This window comes from Bos grunniens, chromosome 4, assembly GCF_055505025.1.
Source record: "Bos grunniens cultivar Pamir isolate PY7600 chromosome 4, Bosgru_T2T1.0, whole genome shotgun sequence".
In the NCBI taxonomy this organism is placed as follows: Eukaryota; Metazoa; Chordata; class Mammalia; order Artiodactyla; family Bovidae; genus Bos; species Bos grunniens.
Window position 1 is genome coordinate 104334414 of NC_141168.1, and position 14918 is coordinate 104349331.

General features: G+C 39.9%; 1 long non-coding RNA gene across 15 annotated transcripts in view; it reads left to right on the plus strand.

The window, feature by feature from the left end:
• The window catches only part of LOC147374610 (uncharacterized), a 310540-nt gene that overhangs the window by 171604 nt on the left and 124018 nt on the right, over nucleotides 1-14918 (plus strand). For 2 of the 15 annotated variants that reach the window (XR_015162966.1, XR_015162969.1), the window contains exon 5: nucleotides 3324-3457. The exons of 12 other annotated variants lie outside the window; for them this stretch is intronic. This is a non-coding gene — a long non-coding RNA (uncharacterized LOC147374610). Of the gene's footprint in view, nucleotides 1-3323; nucleotides 3458-14918 lie in introns of those variants that run through there. One more of the 15 variants, XR_015162970.1, reaches the window with a different exon arrangement.

A 14918-nucleotide genomic window follows, 5' to 3' on the forward strand; every position in this document is an offset into this window, starting at 1 on the left:
TGTCGCTTCTCATTCCTCACTGATTTACGTGCCTCTTAAATATAGCTTTAGTCATATTTCATGAGTTTTGATTTGCATGTTTTCGTTTTTTTATTTTCTAAATATTCTATGATTGCAAACATATTTCCTCCTTTATGCCCAAGAGATATATAGAAGGGTATGTTTGAATTTCCAAGTGGGTGGGAAATTTCTCCTTAAATGTTCCCAATTTATAGTTTTATTGTTCTGTGGTCAGAGCATGTCTGTGCACTTTGTGCTTTAGGAGATTTATTGATGTTTTCTTTTCAGTCTAGTCCATGATCTATTTTTAAAAAATAATTTCTTCAATTAAAATTGTTTTTCCCTTTTCCCTCATTGTGAAGGCTTTTATGCTAAGGATATATCCTATAAACATACTTTCCAACACACCAAACTAGACAGTTAAATGAAATATTCAATAAAAGCTTCAATCATGTAGAGTTAAAATGCTTTATTCCAGTTCAATTTGCAGTAAGCACAGTTTGCAGATTCCCCAGAGGGAGAGAAATGGGAGCAGGCACACTCAGCCTTCAGGTGTGATTTGTTAGTTGTTTCGGCTGCTTCTTTTCTCCCTCTTTTTTTTTTTTTCCTTGTAAAGAAGGTCTTTAATTCTAGTTGCAGAAGATGGTAATTTCCAAAAGTGGCCACAGCAATATTTCTGGCCCCACATTGCTGTTCCAGGACCTTGCCAGCTCCCAACAAGGGGTGAAGATCCATCTCCTTCCCCTTGAAGCAGGGTAGAATTTGATGCCTGCCTCAACGAAAAGAGGAGAGGTGGATGTCCTGCTGGGTGTTATGTTGTGGACCTTCCCAGCTGGGTCATAAATGGCAGTACGGCCTCTGCCTGACTGTCTTGTGATGCTCACCCTTGAAAGCCAGTCACCATGCTGGGAAGAAGCTCAGGCTACTCCTGTAGCGCAGGAGGGGCTGCTCTTAGGTATTGAGGTCCCAGCAATAGCCACCATCCGTCAGCAGCCATGTGAGGGAATGACTTCAGGAGATCCCAGCCCCTAGTCATCCCCAGGGTCTCCTGCCTGAATTGTGACCCACAGACCCAGTAAGCCCTATGCTGCTGCTGCTGCTAAGTTGCCTCAGTCATGTCCGACTCTGTGCGACCCCATAGATGGCAGCCCACCACGCTCCCCCATCCCTGGGATTCTCCAGGCAAGAACACTGGAGTGGGTTGCCATTTCCTTCTCCAATGCAGGAAAGTGAAAAGTGAAAGTGAAGTCGCTCAGTCGTGTCCAACCCTCAGTGACCCCATGGACCACAGCCCACCAGGCTCCTCCATCCATGGGATTTTCCAGGCAAGAGTCCTAGAGTGGGTTGCCATTGCCTTCTCCGAGGAAGCCCTATAAATGGGTGTTTTACCATTGGTGGTTTACAAATAGTATTTTATCATTGAGTTGTAGGATAATTTGTTCCTCAGCTGTAGTAACCAGATGTCTAAGGATGAAGTGATCCCAGCTACTCAGAAAATTCCAGTAAGAAGTAGGGTGCTATAATAACAAAAACATGAGGACCTGGGAGACCTAGGTCATAGGCTAGATTAACTCATCATTGACTTTGGGACCTTGAACATAGCATGTAACCTTTCTGAGTCTTAGTATTGGACCCTTTTCAGCCCCTCCGAGTTCTACTATTGATTAATATCTTGATATAGAACATTGTGTATTATAAAAGGTTTCGTATCAGAAGTACTCTGTCTCTTGAGAGATGGTGTATCTATATTTAATCAATGACATTCTTGATTTTGCAGTTAACTCTTACAGGGAAATCTTATTTCCCTCATTTCCAAACTATTGGAAATAATTTTCCAAAGTATTGACAGCAGAGAATAGAATCATTTTTTATTAACCCAATCTTAGCATAAAATAAATTAGAACACTGACTAGGCATTTGCTGCAAAAAGTGGGCTCCCCAGTCTCAGTTCGTGGAAACATATTAACCACTGCTTTGATTACCGACTTGTATATTGTCCAGTGATCTTTGCCTGCTCTTTTGGGTATTCTTTATTAGTGACCAGGTGACTTGCTGCCAGAATATGCTTACTGAGATGGTACTGTCTCTGTCTAAATTCAGCAGTTTGAAAATGTTAACTGTGCCTTGCAAAGCTAAATCGGCTAGGTGATATATAAGGCTGGTTTCTTGGCAGTTGTAATTCTCTAGTAGTTTCATTGTGAAGAGGAGTCAGCTGTTATTCCACATACTACATTTTAGAAGAAGCTAAAGCAAGTGTGCACGGCATGCTTTCCAATGCACAATAGTGCACAGTCCCTAGGGTGTGATGACTTGGGACAACCGCCCCAAGTCAATATTCAGGGGACCCAGCCAGGCTGGCAGCTTGTCAGTGACTCAGGAAGCACCAGCTGGGGCCCCATTACGGGCTTCTACTTCCCTCACAGAGAAACAGTCTTCACTTAACTCCCTTTCCTGGATTCACCAGAATCACTGCCCACTGCCTCTATCCCCCAGCATTCACACACACAGAACAAAGTAGGTTAGCCTCTCATATGAATTGTATGCTCCCTGAGAAGCAGTTGTTTCCCACATCTGTTTATGCCAGTTGCATTTTGTTATTTTAATGATGTGGTTTCATTAAGTATTACATAAATAGATGGAATACAAAGACAAAAAGAGTTGTTTCTATGCATAAGTCAAAAGCTTCATAAAGTCTGAGTGATGTAACTGCAATAGATTGTGGGAAAAACTCTAGAAGAATTCTGCACTCAGGTCCATTCCCCTTTCTCTGCAAGTTTTCACTCTCTTTGAAAGACACCCATATTTTAAATCTCAGTTAATGTGTTATGTGCTGTACTTAGTCGCTCAGTCATGTCCAACTCTTTGCTACCCCATGGACTGTAGCCCACCAGGCTTCTCTGTCCATGGTGATTCTCCAGGCGAGAATACTGGAGTGGGTTGCTGTGCTCTCCTCCACGGGATCTTCCCAACCCAGGGATCGAACCCAGGTGTCCCACACTGCAGGCAGATTCTTTACCATCTGAGTCACCAGGGAAGCCCAAGAAAACTGGAGTGGGTAGCCTATCCCTTCTCCAGGGGATCTTCTTGAGCCAGGAATCGAACTGGGGTCTCCTGCAATGCAGGCAGATTCTATACCAACTGAGCTACCAGGGAAGCCTTAATATGTTATGGGTGTGCTTTATTCAAGAGTAATGCTCTGCGCTCAAAGACCTTGCCCTTATGTCAAAAGATTGGTCAACTGATACACACTTGTTTTCAGTTAAACAAAATATTTGTGGAAATTTCCATTTTTTGACTTGTTGCTTTAACCTACTTTTGAACAGAGCAACAGAAGCTCCTAAGGAAGAAGCTGGCTTGAGCTGTACATGAATCCAGCTCATCTCTGCTCTCTGTTTCATCACAACAAACATAGAGCTGTGCAGACTGCCCTTTCCTGCTGCCAACTACAAACTGCCACTCTGTGACCTTGTTTTCACATCAAGGATCCTCTTCAGCTTTAGCCAGATGCCCACAAGCCATTTTTCCCTCACTCCCCCGACTCATTCTAGAAGAATGTGCTCTAACCTAGCCTCCATAAACCTCACGGAGATGGTTCCCAGTAAGTTCATCTACCCTGGCCATCCTCTGCTATTGACCCAAATCTAAAAAGACCTCTTGCTCCAGGCAGCTCCCTGGTGCAGCACCCTAGTACAACACCTTCTCTTCTGTGTTTCAGCAGAAACATATGGGTGTTTATTGGGCATCAGAATTTACTGGGCACCTATCACGTGTCAGGCTTAGCACCAGGCACTGGTTTTGCCATAGTGAATAAACTGTGTTTATATCATGAACAATAGACATATAGTATGAGCAGAAGAGCAGTAGCTAAGTCCTTTTTTTTTTAATTGAGAAATTGTAAACGAATGAGGGAGAGTTTCCATAGTACTTTTGACTTGGGAAATTGTTAGTTTGTCATTATGTATGCATTTATATATGGTACGTATTTATATGTATTTCTGTGGAAATTAAATGGGCATGTAATACTTTAATCCAAGGGCTTACAAATTTTTCTCTAAGCGGGGCAGAGAGTAGATATTTTTGGCTTTGTGTCATAGGGTCTCTGTTAAAACTACTAAGCTAAGTAAGCTCTTGTGGTGTAAAAACAGTTATAGATAATACATAAGTGGATGGCAGTGGCTGGGTTCCAATACAATTTTATTTACAAAAACAGGCAGGAGCTCTAGTTTGCTGACCCCTAGAATCTATCAAAATACTTTACTGCTTCTCCTAGTAGCAATTAAACTTCCTCAAGCCTCTTCCCTAAAAAAAAAAAAAATCAAAATCCCACGTCACTGCAAGAAATTGTCTTGTACTTACCACCTCTACATCCCGACCTCTCATTTACCCCCAGTGCCAGACAATCTGACCTCTGTGCTCACCGCCCTCTGAAATTGCTCTTATCAGAGTCACCAGCAATCTCCGGGTTGCTAAATACCTCAGAGACTCCAGTGCTCTCTTTCTTACTCACTCTCGCCACAGCTTACAACATAGCCAGCCACTCCTTGCTCCTGGAAACACTCCCGACTCTTAGCTTCTGAAACCTCACTGGATGGGTTTTCCTTGTATGGCAGTAGCCACTCTTTCTGCCATCAGTCTTCCCTTGACAATCTCTACATGGTGAAGTTACTCAGGGTTCCATCTTGGGTTCTGTTCTTCTCTCCTTTGGGGACCTCATCCACTCTTTAGCTTTAAACGACTTGCTGAAAACTCCCACCTTTATGTCTTTGGCCCAGATCTTTCCCCCACCTACCCTTTCCTGCCTCACATATCTAGTTGCTGACTTGACATTTCAAGTCTCTCAGGTATCTAAAACATAAAGTAATGAATAAATATGACTGAATAAATAAATGAATTTACCTGGTTGCCCAACAGAAACCAGAGCCTCATCAATAACCCCTCCCTTTTGCTCACCTCATGCATTACCCAAATGTAAGCCTTCTCTTTCCTAACCATCTCCTGGATCTTTCCTAACCATCTCCTGGATCTTTCCTGGCTCTCCATACCTAATTCCCAGGCAACAGATACAGCTGTATCTGTTGCTGAAATATTGAAATATCAATTCTTCCATACTGGCTACAAAGAGCTGCTAGTCTAAGCTCCAATTGTGTTGGCCTCACCTCTGGGTGCCAGCTGTCTATCCAGCCTGGCCTGGCAGAGAGATGTCTGCAGACCCTTGTTTTTGATTAGTCACTCAGTCGTGTCCAACTCTTTGTGACCCCATGAACTGCAGCATGCCAGTCTTCCCTGTTCTTCATTATCTCCCATGGTTTTCTCAAACTCATGTCCATTGAGCTGGTGATGCCATCCAATCATCTCATCCTCTGTCATCCCCTTTCTCCTCCTGCCTTAAATCTTTCCCAGCATCAGGGTCTTTTCCAAGGAGTCAGCTCTTCCCATCAGGTGGGCAAAGTATTGGAGCTTTGGCATCATTCCTTCCAATGAATATTCAGGATTGATTTCCTTAGGATTTACTGGTTTGATTTCCTTGCTGATGAAAGGACTCTCGAGTCTTCTCCAGCACCACAGTTTGAAAACATCAATTCTGTAGACACTGCTCAAGGCTAAAGCTACCATCCATCCTGATGAATTAATGCTCATGCAAAACTGATTATTAAAGATTTTAATATTACCCTTACCTAATACACTGTCACTAAAATATTCTAGGACTAGGAAATCATCTCTCACCCAGTTCATTGGAAAAGCCATCTAACTGAGATCCCTACCTTCTCCTCCTGCCTCCTCAAGACTGCACAGCAGCCAGAATGATTTGTCTAAAATACAAGTTGATTGCATCTCTCCTCTACTTAAAACCTTTAAACATGGATTGCTTTTGCTCTGTTACTAGCTCATGTCTGACTCTTTGCAACTCCATGGACTGCAGCACACCAGGCTTCCCTGTCCTTCCCTATCTCCTGGAGTTTACTCAAACTCATGGATAACCATAAAGATAAAACCCCAACTCCCTAATAAAGTTCACCAGGCCCTTCATGATCTGACCCCTTTTCCCTTCAAACCTCACCTCCTCAGAGACATCCCCTCTGAAACCACGTTAAGTAGGCTCTTTCTCTTACGGTTGCACCCGTTTGTTTTCTTCATTGCGTCGATCGCAATTTGATATTATGTTGATTTGTAAAAGTCTGTTTCCCCTACTAAAGTATCAGCTCCTGAGGGCAGATGCCATGTGTGGCTTATGCTCTGGTAGACCCCTTGCCCTTGTATATTCGTGAAGCTGATAAATCTGGTCCCCTGAATCTCTTCTAGCTTTGTCTCTTGCCCCTTTCTCCCTTGAAATCTGTGGTTTAGCTGTATGCAGCCGCAAATATTCAAGTATCATTTGATCACAAGCTTCTCAGTTCCTTAAATATTCCAGGGTACCCTTTGCTTGGAAGACTTTGCACCCTGCTGTCCTTTCCCCTGAACTCCCGCTTGACTTCCAGGAATCAACACTGTCATTATATCCTCCTCTTCAGGACGTTTTGCCTGCTAATCCCTCCAGATCAGAACCCTAAATACTATCATTTAAATGCCTATTTCCCTTTCTGCTTTCCTCACTAGATGGTAAGCTTGTAGAAGGCAAGAACCGTCTGTCATTTTTCATAGTTGCATCTAAGACAACATGCTTAGTGCCTGGCAAACATTTAGCAGGCCAGTTCAGCCCAAAGCAGACGCTCAAAGTCCTGAGAGGGAGTCAGGGAACTTATATCCATTTGGGTGTTGATATACTATTTGTAAGTGGACTATCTTCCCCCAGTAGTAAAGGGTTTTGTTTGTTTTTCCTAAGAATGAATTTTCCCTTAGTGAAAATTTTCCTTAGTGCTTCTGTGATAGGCAGTGACTTCACCTGGAACTCACTGTTTGGCTTTATGGGAAGAAAGTGGTTCTTAGTGGGAAGTACAAAATATAGGTTACTAAAAAGATCTTTAGTGAGACTGGATTTTGTAATGTCTTAGAGGACACCAGAAGACAGCAGTTACCCTTCTTTGAAATAATTTTTTTGTGTGTTCATCCTGAATTCATGTAATTCAGTTAAAAAAAGAATCTCTTTCCTCTGCTTGTTAATGGTGGTTTTATGGTTTCATTTTGCTGGGCACATAAATATGTTATAATATAAACAAGCCAATGGTGTAATGAATCATTGCAGTCTTATTGTGTGTATGTTTTTACTACAAATCTTGAGAGGGAAAAGCTACTCATGCTTTGCATTTTTAAATTATGCTAATGTGATTAGTCATTATGATCCTACTTACTCTTCATGATGGATGAATGATGTCTAAGAATCCGATGTACTTGTGAGGGACCTGATTAGTGCTTGAGACCCAATCAAGAAGCTGATGATGGATTCACATAACACATTAAAAAGTTACTTAGGACAGAGGAGTTGATGATTGCTTATATAAGATTGTATAGAGGAATAAAATAAGTGTAAATTGTCCTAACATATATTTTTTTTAATTAAAAAACATTTTTATGAAATATATTTGATTTTCAACGTTCAGGTATACAGCAAAGTGCTTCAGATACATACACACACACACACATTCTTTTTCAGAATTTTCCACTCTAGTTTATTACAAGATATTGAATTTGTTCCTAGTTCTATACACTAGGCCCTTGTTGCTTATCTGTTTTATATATAGTAGTGTATATCTGTTAATCTGAAACTAATTTATCCCCTCGCCTTTGCCCTTTGCTACCAAAGCTATAAGTTCTAATGTACGTTTTTATTCTTCCATGAAAATATCAGCTGTTGCCATAACCTTTGAATATATTTTGCCAGGATATGTCCAGGCCACCTTTTTTTTTTTTTTTGCAATCAAAGTGTGAAAATGACAGAGTAAGCTACTGTCATTGTTTGGTAGGAAAATTCACACACTCACATCTGTAAACAGGTGTTTGCAAAGCCCAGACTTCAAAATAATTCACCCATTCTTGCATTTTGATGTTGCAATCAAGCAAAATGAAAAACAGAAGAGACACATTTTTGTTGATTATTATCCTGCCAAATCAGATTGTTTCTGTTATTGTCTTACACAAGTACGAAGCTCAGAGAGCAAAGCGGGGAACAGAGAGAAAAATATGGATGTGTGTGAGGAGAGAAAATGGAGGGGGTTAGAATTTTAAATGAGTCCAGTAAATTGAAGACTTGCTTAATGCTCTCAGAAATAAAAGTCCCTAGAAAAAGAAGTAGTTTAGAAAAGTAGAAAAGAAGCACTTTACGTTCAGTTTTTTAAAAGACTATTCTAGAAGTAGAACCCTCTTTTCAGACAAAATATTACGAAGAGTCACACAAATATATAAAATAGGAAGAATATTTTTAGTAAACATATATTAGTTCAAATTTATCACATTTTTTCAAATTCACTGAAAAAACAAGACTGTTTTGATAATACCTAACATTAAAATTAGGGGATTAGTAAAAATTATCATCTTACCTGAGCTTCAGCAACAAACTTATTTCTGTGATTTCTTCTTGTGTATTATCAAGATTCTTCTTGATCACAATGCTAAACTGTGGGAAACAGAGTTCTTATACAAGTTACCTGGTGATCTCAGGTCATCATTCCATTTCTGTAGCAAGGAGGAGCTTCATTTGTCCTGAGGGCTGCACCAAGAGATTTAACCTGAGGAGGCCGTGAAGCATGTTGCTGGCCTCTATTGGGTTACCATTTTGTACGTGACACTTGAATGCGCCTATTTTTCAAAATATTGTTTTATAGAGGTTAAAAATTAAGTAAAATTCCAATGGAATGTTCGCTGACCCCTTGAGTCTCCTCAGCGCTTCCCTGGTGGCTCAGACAGTAAAGAATCCGCCTGCAATACAGGAGACCCGGTTTCGATCCCTGAGTTGGGAAGATACCCTGGAGGAGGGCATGGCAACCCACTCCACTATTCTTGCCTGGAGAATCCCATAGAAATAGGAGCCTGATGGGCTATAGTCCATGGGGTCGCAAAGAGCTGGACACGACTGAGAGTCACCTCAAGGACATAGAAGGGTGGGGCGTGTGAGGACACTTCTGGCTGACCTTCTCTGAGTTGGAGACGTCTCCACTCTACAAGGAGGATTTTAACAACAGATTTGCTGGCCTCACCTGCTACAGGCATAAATGCTGTATTCTTTTTCCAGTATTTTCTATCTCAGTCAATGGCATCACCATTTTAGGAGCTGAGGCCCCTTCAACTTTCCCTCTTCCTTATCCCTAACATTTAATACCTCATGAAAGACTGTTCATACCATCTCCAAAATGTCTATGAAATTCATCCTCTCATCTCCTTGCTCTTCTACTGCGATGACCTCAAGGCTTGAGCTTTACCCTACCTCTCACAGCTAGAACTTTTGTTCTGAGACACAATTAGATCCGGTCATCCCCCTGGTTCAAAGCTAGTAATGCTATCTTTCCCTTACCTGGTTGAGACCAAACCCCTCAGCATAGTACAGGAGGCCCCTCACTGTCTGACCCCACCATTCTCCAACCTCACAGGCCCTGAACACATCACACTAGATGCACCTTATTCTTTGCATCTGATTTCTTTGTGCCCAGAGAACGCTTAGTCATTCTTCAAGTTCCAATCCAAACATTATCCCTTTCCAAAGCATTTCTTGAGGCTTCCCAAGTGGCTCAGTGGTAAAGAATCTGTGGGGAGGGAGGAGGGAGGAGGGTTCAGGATGGGGAACACATGTATACTAATTAAATAATTTTCTATTAAAGAAAAAGAAAAAAGAAATTAAAAAAAAAAAAAAAAAAGAATCTGCCTGCAAATGCAGGAGTTTCAGGAGATGTGGGTTTGAACCCTGGGTCGGGAAGATCCCCTGGAGTAGGAATGGCAACCCACTCCAGTATTCTTGCCTGGAAAATTCCAATGGCAGAGGATCCTGGTGGTCTACAGTGCATGGGGTCACAAGGAGTCAGACTTGACTAGCGACTGAGCGCACACAAAACATTTCTGATTTCTTCAGGCAAAGCAAATTGTCCCTCTTCCGCTTCCTTTACACTACGCATGCTTGTAGCATGTGCTCCATTTCCTTTTACTGGGATTATCTGTTTATGTCTCCCACTTCTCTAATATATGGTGAACTCTTAATGAGCAGACTGTTTCTCATCCATTTTTTTACCCCAAACACCTACCGTCACACTTGACATGTGCCTGAGATATGGGAAACTCTCAGTGTGTATTTTTGAACTTTTCATTACAGCACTTCATGGGGAGTTTGTTCCTGATCTGTACAGTGATAAACTAGCAGAAACCACAGCGTATCCTGTAGACTCCCTCTGGTCTAAATTGTCAGTTTCTTTTCTCCTTCAGGCTCTCCATGCCTTTGGACACCTAAGTCTTTATCTTCCTCCAAATGTATTAGCATATTTCCGACTTGAATTTCAGTTCAATTGAACTGAATTTCAAAACATCTTTTCTCTATGGTGTTTGCTTTCCCAAATTTATTTATCCTACTCTCTCCCACCTGGTGTGATACTTCCCTGGTGTTTGGAATTTCAAAAAAGAACTGATTTATCCTGGTTTTAGCAGGTCGGACTTTGGGGGGAGGATTACTTATCCTGCTCCAGGTAACTTTGGTGTAGAGACTCTTTCATTTTGTTTCCCCACTACATTTTATAATCCTTCCCAAGAGAGCTCACATGCAAGCTATCGCTGATTTGCAAATATTAGGTCCCCTGCCCCCATATTTCTTAGGCCTTGAAGATGCTGAAATGAGGTTGCGATCTGAATCAGTTTTGTATATTCATGTGAATATGCATCTGTTAGATTCTTTTCCTTGTCTGTCTTTACAATTCAATAAAAATTCATCCCATGATATCGTTACTGCTTACAAACTCAGTTGTTATTCCTGGTTATTTGGATATTTTATAGGTTTTTTTTTATCATCTTTTATTTGCTTCATGATTGTACTTGAAGAGAATTCAATAACACCTACCAGGATGGGTATTCTTTCTCAGACACTCAGTGGTATCCACCCCTTTTCAAGGCATAACATTTCCTATTTCCAATCCTCTCTGGGTTTGAAAAAAATAGCCTGGCAATGGTTCACTAAGAATTGTAATTTAATCCTTTGGAATAACAGGCTTTTCATCTGTGCTCCCTGCAATGATACGAGATCTGCCACACAATCAGTTCCTTAGAGAAGAACAATGCTACTCAGAAGGAAAAAAAGTACTGGCAACGTGAAAAAAAAATACATATATATATAGCTGGTAAAATATGTATATATAATATATATGAGGCCATTTATAAAATTTATAAATTTAAATTAACCTTGAGAGTGAATGGCATCAAATTATGAATTATCACTACTTTTCAAAAGAGGAATCAGAACATTTCTGACAGCAAATGAACTCGAATGAATGTCTATGCTTTTGATCCTGACTGTGTAAACACAGGCTCATAACTAGGTAGTTTTGTGTTTATGTTGGTGGAGTCTCTAAAGTTATGCTTACAGTTCCAGGAACAATGTAATATTTAAGAAAAGACAAACACAGACCTAATTCTTACCTCTCATGGTCCTCGACCTCAAGAGTGTTTGTCCAGGTTGTTTGGAGTCCCTGTGTTTTATGGACCAGGTTACTGAAAAAAAAAAAAAACTGCACAGGTACAACCCTGTATGTCTATAATGTTACATGTATATTTGTTTAAATGGAATAGGGCTGATGCCCTCCTTCTGAGACAATCATAGGTCATCAGCAACCTGCGTAGTAATTTATCACCTCGTTTTCAGTCCTTATCACTGTTAGTCAACCGTGTGTTCTACAGCCTTCACATCACAGATAGTTCTCTGGAATTGGATGTTTTAAGATTCATTAGCATCACCAGTATTACTACAAATCACACCATTTGTTTAGCACCAACAATGTGCTGAAGAAAGCAAGTTGGCACAATCTAAAGTGGGTAAGGAACAACCCCAAGTGTAAAAGGAGCCTGGGACTTGAGCTCTGGGCAAGGGTGAGTGAGGGCGGATGACTGGCAGACTCTCAGGAAAAAGGCTATTGGAGTTTCATACACATTTTCATACCCAGAATGCAGCCTCCTGGAAGGACAAATACTTTGCAAAAATCCTTTTCTTTCTCCCAGTGGCCTGATAATCCATAGAAAGTAAAGATAGCTGACCAGAAGGCATATTTAAGATGAATTTGGGCAAACTGCTCATGTTTATGGCACATTTTTTTTTTTTTTTTCTGCAAAGCCTATTGGAACTAGAACTCTGTTGAGCCTTTCTGAGCTGAAGTTGGTGTCCGAATTCATGTGTCTCGGGCTCCCTCCTCTATCAACACAGGCTACCAGATGATGTCCAGAGAAGACATCTGCTCAGTTAGTTGAGTGGGATGTGAGAAGTTGAGTCTGAGTTGAACCCACAGAATACTGTATAATACAAAAGGAGGCATTTCCTTCTGATCTAATTACTATTGCAATCAACTTAAGGTTCTACTATGCCTTATTTGCTATATAAAGGACAAGTCTAATACTCCTTTTCCTTTCTATAAAATATAAACATTCAGAGTTTGGTGACCCTAAACGTGATTATAAAATTTGGCTTGGAAACTAAGTTAAAGAAAAAGCAGAGAAAGAATTTTTACTTGTCTTTCATGGTATCAGCCCAAGCTTTGAACAATGCTTAAGAATGAAATAAATCATTTAGAGAGAATGTTTGTGTTCCTCTTTTATACATTTATTTAATACTTTTATAAATTTTGAAAGTGATACTGTTAGTTACTCAGTCAAGTCTGACCCTTGGGGCCCCCATGAATTGCAGCCCACCAAGCTCCTCAATCCTTGGGATTTCCCAGGCAAGAATATGGAGTGGGTGGCCATTCCCTTCTCCAGGAGATCTTTCCAACCCAGGCATCACACCCAGGGCTCCTGCATTGCAGGCAGATTCTTTACCATCTGAGCCACCAGGGAAGCCCCTAGTAAAATAAAAATTCATATCAATAAAAATTCACTTTGTTTTTATTGAGAATCAGTACGTTTAAAGCCATCTTATATTTGATGAGTAAATCTGAATTATTAATGAAATTTTCAGTTTGCATGAAAAATCATACATTTTTCCTTAGATGTGATATAATTTTTAACATTTTATAAAGAGTTATAGGATAAACTATTATTTCTGGGGTCTGATTTGCAATAAGATAATTATTTGATCTTTCATATATCCTTTTGACTTCTGGTTATAAAATTAAGGCTAAAGACACTCCATGTTTTAATAGGCCCAGGTTTTCTATAATGTCTAAATGTTCATAATCCCTTTACTGTACTCCAGTTAGCATCTGTGCACATAAGTGTAACTGAGAAAGAAGAAAAAATACCCTTTTCCACCTGAGTATTTCAGTTTGGTATTCTTAGTATGAGATGAGTACATTTTTATAGAAAATGGCTGCAGAAGAAAAATGAATATTTGAGAAGATAGAGTCCAAGAATTCTTAAGTACCTGGGAAGATTTTTTTAAGTAAATAAAAAAGAAAAAAAAATGGTAGGCTTTCTCAGAAAACAAAGTAAACCAATATATCTCACCACTTATTTATTGTTTTGGAAAAACAATCCACAAACCTGTACCAGCTAAAACACCCTTCCCACAATGACTGATGCCATTGGCAAGGTTGCTATGTGCAGAAAGAAGACTGAAAAAGATAGAGTACAAATATTGTGGGTTTTCATTGTCATTATGAGAAACTAATGTTTTTAGACCTTGGATCTGAGAGGTAATTTACATGGCCGATTATGAGAACTCTCATGGAATGATTGTGCACCTGCATTTGGTCAAACAGAAAGAAAACTCTCTCACTGAGTAATGTACCATATGCAAATTGAGGGATCAAAGGATCAGAACAGCTGGCATGCAAAGAATATTTTACAGATTCTTAGGGAGCACTAGTCTGGAGGCATTCAGACCTTCCACCAAGCTGGCAAGTGTAGCTTAGGTAACCTTACCTGGAGTCTGAATGAAAATGGCTTTTGGAGAAAGGGAGAAATGTTACGGCCAAAGTCCAAAACTCACTAGCATTGATAACAGCATCCAGAAAAGTGAGAAGAGCCATTAACAAAGTCATTAATTAGAATGTGTTTTACATTCCTTCCATCAACTGAAAACATATTTAATATGCACTTTCCTTAATTTTTTTAGTCTTTTCTTTCCTGTTTTTTAAAATTTATTTTAGTTGATTTACTGTGTTGTGTTAATTGCTGCTATATAGCAAAGTGATCCAGTTATATGCATATATACATTCTTTTCAAATTATTCTTTTCCATTATGCTCTATTACAGGATACTGAATATAATTCCCTGTGCTAAACAGACCTTGTTTTTATCCATTCTGTATATAATAGCTTTATCTGCTAGTCTCAAACTTCCCATCCCTCTCCCATACACTCTCCCCCATGGCAACCAGAAGTCTATTTCCTAGGTGAGTTGTTTCTGTTTTGTAGTCAGTTCATTTTTGTTATTTAAATTCCACATATAAGTGATATTATATGGTTTTTGTCTTTCTCTTTCTGACTTACTTCACTTAGTATAATAATTTTTAGGCCTGCCCATGTTGCTGCAAATAGCATTATTTCATTCTTTTTTGTGGTTGAGTAGTATTCTGCTATATCTGTGTATGTCACATCTTCATTATCCCTTTGTCTGCAAATGGACATTTAGGTTGTTTCCATGTCCTGGCTCTTGTTAATATTGCTGCTATATTTCAACATTTATTGCTAGAAAAAGATAACCTGCCTGAATTTCATAAAGACACATTGGTGAATTTCATAAAGACATATTGATGAATATAATAAAGACATATCAGCACACTACTTATATTTCCAGGGCAGAGTGGGCACATCTTTGGCCAACACATAGATTAAATGAGAGTAGTGCTTGAAGGCTCAGCTGTTACT